General features: G+C 42.2%; 1 non-coding gene across 1 annotated transcript; it reads right to left on the bottom strand.

Moving 5' to 3' along the window:
* Nucleotides 1-1,226: 1,226 nt before the first annotated feature.
* Nucleotides 1,227-1,298, bottom strand: trnaq-cug. The gene has a single exon. It is a non-coding gene; the product is annotated as a tRNA-Gln (tRNA).
* Between the last annotated feature and the right edge of the window lie 6,153 nt (nt 1,299-7,451).

Raw genomic sequence — 7,451 nt, 5'->3', positions numbered from 1 at the left:
AGTTCAAGCGTAATTTCAATTCTCTGTTTGTCTTGTACACACTGCAGAATTGACAATAAAGCTGACTTTGACTTGACTTTGATTCTCTGTTTCAACAGAGCATTGGCGCATAAATACTGTAAGTTGCACCTTGCTGTTCCCTGGCTTTTATTCTATGGGGTCAAGTAAATGTTTGAGTAATGTCTAACATAAGGAATCAATTTTGCTCTGGTTGCCTGTGACACTTTTTTACTCTCTTTTGAAATCAATATATTGAACCTACAATCCTTTATGTGTAAGAACAAAAGTCCCATGAAAAAGTCATGATTGGCATGTCATCAGCGGCTTGCAGGTGAGGAAGTCCAGGCAACTGCAGAGCAGAAGAGGGAAGTGGGAACAGGTGTGTGTCTGGGTGGGCAGTCAGGTCATGGGCATTCACCTCAATGATCTCGCTGACATGTACAAGCTCAGGACCCTGAATAAGGCCCGCTCGATTCTCACTGACGAGTGTCACCCTTTGGTTGGTGAGTTTGTGCTGCTCCCGTCAGGCCGCAGGTTCATCCTGCCAAGATGCAGGACCAACAGACTTAAATACTCTTTTGTCCCTGCTGCCATAGGTCTTCTGAACAAGTGACTGACTAATGTACTGTCCCATCTATTATTTTCTCTGTGCAATATGTTGTTGTTTTTTTGTGATTGTTGCCTGTTTTTGTTACTGCTGGCTGTAGAGCAATTTGCCCCACGGGGACAATAAAGACTCCTTGAACCCTTGAACAACAAACCTGCAACAACTCCTATTCAACATGAGGGCCCCAACGGACATTTTTCTGTTTTAAAAGTTATTTTTTCTGACAGTTGGGTTACAATTTTGTATTCTGTACAACCTAATCGACTTACCTTAACCACTGTAAAAAATTATATGAGTGGCTACTCGACTTTCACTCTGGTGTTTGCTTCATCATTGTTGCTCAGTAATGTGGCTCCTTCCGAATTTAGTATCTTCTGATTCTGGTCCAGGTCTTATAATCAGTCCAAGTGGTTATAATACCGTAATTCTCTTTTACATCTTTAAAATTGGTTCCAGGAGGAACAGGGAGACAGACTGTGACAGCATGTCCAAGATGCACTGTCTGAAACTTTGGCAGAGATAACAGGGATATCAGCAGAAGGATGGAGCAAAGCAGGAAGTAGAAGTGATATCATGAACTTATTAACACACAGCTGAATTTGTCTGTTAGCATTAAGGCAGGTTCCACTGAGATTTGAACTCAGATCACTGGATTCAGAGTCCAGAGTGCTCACCGTTACACCATGAAACCTCTGTACAGACTCAGCAGACAGCTGTGCCACAGCAAAAACAAGCTTTTGAGGGTTATGAGGGTTGTTTGGAGAGGACCAAACACTTGATGTGTGGCTGGAGAATGACATGTCCCCGGCAAAAAGACAAGAAAAGTAAAGAACAACGCTGGACCGACTGGAGGGGCGATATTAAGGCACAAGAGACTTGAGGACACATAGATTGACCAGACTGAAGGCGACAGACACGAAAAAAACACCAAGAGAAACACAGCATGGGCGATCGACCTGCTAAAAGACTGCTTAGTGGAGACCAACCTGGAGACAGATTTTTAATGTATGACGCTGAACGCAGAGATCAGCTGCTGCGGGACTTTTATCCATCAGTACAAAATAATAGAAACCAAACTCTGTCTCCAGCTACGTCTCTCTCAGGTCTGGGATGTCCCGTCACTTCTCCACATTTTACATTATTTCTCTGAATAACTGTAAAGAAATAAGTTTTCCTGCCTGCCGGCCTAAATACAATATAATTATTAAAGATAGGAAACACTGCTCTACAAAATATACACTAAAACACAATATCGACACACTTTGCCAGGAACACACAATATTTGTCAGTATATACAGTATGTTATTTCTGTAATGCTGACTTTCCTCAAATACCAGACCTGTTACATGGGATGATAATTAAATTATTACAGCATTGGGCTGATAGAACAAGCTCGCTGCTGGTCCTGTGGCAGGACATACGCAGAAGGTTCTGCCACAGGGCTTTGATGGTGGTGGCCTGCTGGTTGCTCAGTGTTTGTCCAGTTTCAGTCCTCAGCCCCATCAAATACTCTGCCAGGCTGTCCACTCGGTCCATCCCTGGGACACTGCGCTCATCCACACCCTGATAAATATAACACATATATATAACATATATATAACACACTATATGACGAAGAATAACACACCTGTCAGAGTGTAACTTGTCACAGCATCAGATTATTGTATTTTTGGATAAGAAAAATAACCTCATCATGATAACTCACCAGAGTAAACAGCAGGCGGCTGAAAAGAGGGGAAGAGTTTCCTTCCGAGCACCTTGACGCTGTAGATGTTGACGCAGTGAAAAGGGTCCCCTGAGTGGCTGAAAGCAGTGAGGGAGGCTTCACTACCAGGGATGCAGCTTCACAGTCCTGGTTCATCTGTGGAGGCCCCCCGGGGGTACAGCTGGAGATTCAGGCTGTTGCCTTCAGATAGTAACCATGTGATCAATAACTGTAGCTTCATTTGTTTAACATTCATTGTGTCACTATTTCCAGGATGATACTGATAATCATCATCATCATTATCATCATCATAAGCACAATAATGATATTAAGAGGAACTGCAAGAGAACATGCTCTAACATTATAACGTTACTGTAAGTAGAATGAGGTGATAAAACGTTATGATTCTGCGTTGTTCTCTGAGGAAAACCAGGATAAAGTCTAAAGTCAACATTCAACATCATTTTATCTGAATCTACACAGACCAGGACAGTAATTAACAGCGACTCCCTCTGCACCGACGTGCACCAAGACAGTAACGTTATGCAACGACAGTAATGCCGATATATCGCTCGCCATATAGCGTAACAGCGTAAAGAAGCTACCTAGCTCGTCGACAAAATCAAACAAGCATAAAATAAGTTCGCCAGCAGCAGCAGCTCATCTCTTTATGTCGGCGGATGAAACTTGAGAGCAGCAGAAGCGGACCGGGACAGTTGAAGCGGCTTCAGACGTAAACACTGCGGCCGGCTCCCGTTGCCGGGTTTATTTTCGTACTGGAGCGGAAGCCGGAAGTGATTGGCTGCGCTACCTGTTGCTATGGCTACCTGGAGGGGGTTTTTTTCAGGTCACGGAGCAAAGAAATTGCTTTGAACTGTGACGTCACTTGCTTTTTGACATCAAAGCACATCAATAGCTATGACTCCTCATGCTCTGCTGTTCACATCAGTTCTAGATATTTTTCATTTATTCATTTTTATATCGAGAGACAACAAAATAAGATAAGATGGATCGTTGGCTGAAACGCAAAGAGGACAAAGAAAATCTTCTCGACAACATTTGTGTAGCTCCTGAGGAAATAGACGCCTCAGAGCTGCACAATATGTTCTTGGAACAACGAGAAGACGACCGCAGAGGACAGTCTCGTGGTCGAGACCTAGAAGGGAGATATAAATGGCTTAAAGCTGGGACAAAAGCAATCAGTAACTTAAGCAAAGACCTTCGCAAGAAATCAGGCAACCTGTACAGTAAACTCAAGCGCCAGATAGAACTGGAGGAAGAATGTCAGGCTGCTGATAAATATAAGGCTAAACTGAGTGTACAGACTCAGCACACAGCTGTGCCACAGCAACAACAAGCTTTTCGGTTCCTGTGTTTTCCCCTTCCTGTGTGTGTATGTGCGAGCTGTTTGATTCTTAACTGAGCAGATCAAGGGCCCGTCATCACAACCTGAGCTGGGGCCCGTCGTCACTGACTGACGCCACTGCCCTGATGGCGACTACTATGACTACTACATTAGATACTATTGCTACTCCTACATAATGCTAAAGTACCACCTTTCTGCTGCTGCTGCCTGTTCTACTGTAATTACTGTGCCACTAATTACAGTCTTGAGCGAGAAATTGTTGGAGGACAGAGGCAAATGAGGGACCATCAAGTTTTGGAGGATGAATATGAGGCTAAACTGAGTGTAAACAAACTCGTGAGCCGGCGATGGAAGAAGCTGCAGCAAACGGTTCAGGACCTCCAGAAGAAAATCTCCAGGCAAAACGACTTGGAAAAGAAAATTCAAACAACGCAGGAGGAGAATCAAACCTTGAGCCAACTCATCGCTGTCCAAGAACGACAGCAGCAGGCTTTGACCGAGAAACTTCGCGATGAACAAGAGATGCAGGCCGCGTATGCATCAGAGAAAGCTAAGAAAAAGGAAAGGATGGACCACCTTCACAACCTCCAAAGCAGAATCCTGGATTTGACAGCAGAGTACGAACAGGTGAAACCCTGGCTCGATCGGTATCAACAGAACAAAACTGAGCTGAACAGGTTTGACAATGAGAAGGTTGCCCTCGTGCAGGAACGTCAGGAAATTCTCAACAAGATTAGACAGCAATAGTCTCTTGACAGTGAGAATAAAGACATCACATCTGCCGCAGAGACCATTCGCCGAGAGATTTCTGTTCTCCGTAAACAAATTCAGGAGCTCCGTCAGGAGGACAGACGCTGGACGGCTTGACAACAAGCTGGGAAACGAGACGGTTAGGGCTGAAACCATCAAAGCCAAATAAAGGAAGGAGGACGTGAGCTTAGATAAGGTCCTGCTGCACATTGAGAGGAAGGAGGAGGAGCAGCAGGCCCATCAGTCCCTCTTAGACTGGCCAAACAGGCGCTAGGGGGGACAGGACGTGCAGCTGGACCGACATAAGCGCCGTCTGAATCAACCAGAGGGGACTTCGGGCTGCGTTGTAGTTTTACTGTAACACAGTAAGGCTTCAGCTCCCAGCCCTGCTTCCTTCTGTGTTCTTCCTTCAGATGTGGGGTTTTCTCCGGGTGCTCCGGTTCGCCCATTGACAAAGTCAATCAAAAAAATGTAGCAGTCCACACGACTTGTTTCCACAAGGCATCAAGCTTGTTTCCATGATCCTTTGCAAACTTCTACACTGAATTTTGTGGCGAGGACGCAGGAAACTTTTCTTCTGATGACTTCCATGAAGGTCATTATTAGTCCAGATGTTGCTGCGCTCCTTTGCTTTTTTCTCTAAAAGAAATAAATAAAAGTTTAATCTTCATTTTCTACTCACTTAAGTATTCATTGATAAGCTCTGTTCTGATGTGCAGAGCAAATAATATCTATATATCTAAATAATAAATATCTAATATACAGTATATATCAAATATATTCTCATTTTATTCTTTTATTTTTTCAAAGATAGCTGTGTTACATATTGTTGTTTCAAAGGCTTTTAAATAAGTACAATCGGTGTCAAGTACGTCTCAACAAGCCTACATTTGAAAGAGGAGTCATTAAAAAGCTGTTGAAACAATGGTTTCATGTCAGTAAAGTATATGTATCTAAAATGCTTTCATCTTACAACCAAAGTCAGGCCAGTTTCAACCTGTACATACAGAGGACTGATAAATAAAAGGAAATAACCGACTAAATGAATAGAGATGGTTCAGACTACACTTGGTTTTTATGCTCACTAAACTGATGAGATATAGCCCAACATGTTAATAGTGAACTTTAGAAGTGTTGGCAGGCTGATTTTCTGTTTGTTTCAGTCTTTTAAAGCAGTCAGGCTTGCTGTAGCCCCCTGCCCTCAGTCATTCTGCTAAGCTAAGCTAACCATTTCCTGCCTCTAGCCTCTCATTTAACAGACAGATACAACAGCAGCCGTTTTAGCTAAAAGCTAACAAGCATATTTCCCAAAGTGTCTAAATACTCCTTTTAATCTCTAGAAGTCTTAACTGTTGAAATATGCGATTGAAAATAAAACCACTGCAAAATGATTAAACATGAGGTGATCTAGTGCACGACAGCATGTTCAAGAGTTTTATCACGCTCGTGACTGCAGCAAATGATACTGATACTGTCGGTCTGTGGATTTTTATCTATTTATTTATTTTTTGCACAGCCCTGAACTGTTAGCAGTGATCAATGTGGGCATGTTGCAGATATCAAACATCTAAAAGACAAGAAATATCAGTGCAGAAATGCCAAAAATTGCCAGCTTGGTTTTTATTGAACCGTAGGATGTTCTGCTCATTGCATGTCTTGGTTTCCAAAAAACCAAAAACAAACACTGTTTCATATCTGTGTAGAATCCAAGGTTCGTTGGTCTCTAACGGTGACGGTGGCTTTAGCACCAACAGCATTTTATAGAAAAAAGGAGAAAGAAAAAGGACAAACTGTTATCAATTTAAACAACAATGATCACATGTATTTACCAAACGGGCCTTTTTGGGTCACAGCTGCTCATTGTTAGGAGTCCTCATTAGAATGAAGGTTTAGGTTCATTTCAAACATGTAGTTATTCTTTATTCAGGGTATTTAATTGTCATGCATTGCACAAGGAACAGCGGTTGTAGCCCCCTCCATGCTCCACACATATCAAATGTGTAAACAAGTGGTCAAACATTTCAATAAAAAATAGAAAAAAATATATAAAATGGGCAACAAAATAGAACAAACTACGTAAAAGTGGTGCTTAAGAAACAAATAACAAGGAAAATATTTCCATGGTATCCATCAATCAATCTGTCTACATAAATTATATTCTGGAACTTCCTGATTTTCATATAATACGCTATAGGTGTTACGTATGACTTCACCTCATCTTCATCTCAACAGCAGGTCCCACCTGATCTGAACTCAGATGGCTGGATTCAGAGTCCACACAGATAAAGGAGCAACAGTTACCTGAGACAGACAAAGACAATGTGCTATAAATGATTATTGTACTGAGCACAATGAATAAGCTCATTACCAAAACAACACAACATGATAGAGTCTATCGACAGAAGGAGGAACATCACACTGACCCCTACAAATGGCTTTTGGTGTGTATGCTTGACCTACATGGTCCTAGACCATTTAATGCTTTGTAGACCAACAATGCAATTTTAAAGTCTATCCTTTGACTCATAGGAAGCCAGTGTAGGGATCTGAGGTGTGATATGGTCCATTTTTCTGGTGTCTGTAAGGACTCTTGCAGCAGCATTTTGGATCAGCTGTAGTTGTTGAATTGACTTTTTGTTTAGGCCTGTAAAGATTCCATTACAATAATCCAGCCTACTGAAAATGAATGCATGAACAAGTTTATAGATGTCTTCTTTGGACGGACATCCCTTACTTCTGGTTGTGTCTCCACCAGGCAGAACATATACAGCAGTGCCATGGCTGGAGGTGTGGCAACCCCACCCATGCTAATAGTGTTTCATGACAAATACACAAAACCGGACCCGCTGTGGCATGTCAGACACCTGGGTAAGATCATCACTCTGAACACAACTAATAACTTTGTGCATGTGCATAATATGAGAATTTGGTGCTATTTTAGTGGGATGCTTATCTTTCATTTCCAAACTCACATTGAAAACAAACCTAAACTGAACTGAAACTGCAAATCACAAGGAACTGAG

The sequence above is a fragment of the Chelmon rostratus genome, chromosome 22 (assembly GCF_017976325.1).
Source record: "Chelmon rostratus isolate fCheRos1 chromosome 22, fCheRos1.pri, whole genome shotgun sequence".
NCBI lineage: Eukaryota > Metazoa > Chordata > Actinopteri > Chaetodontiformes > Chaetodontidae > Chelmon > Chelmon rostratus.
The sequence above is the reverse complement of the archived record's forward strand: the minus strand, read 5'-3'. Positions and strand labels throughout refer to the sequence as shown.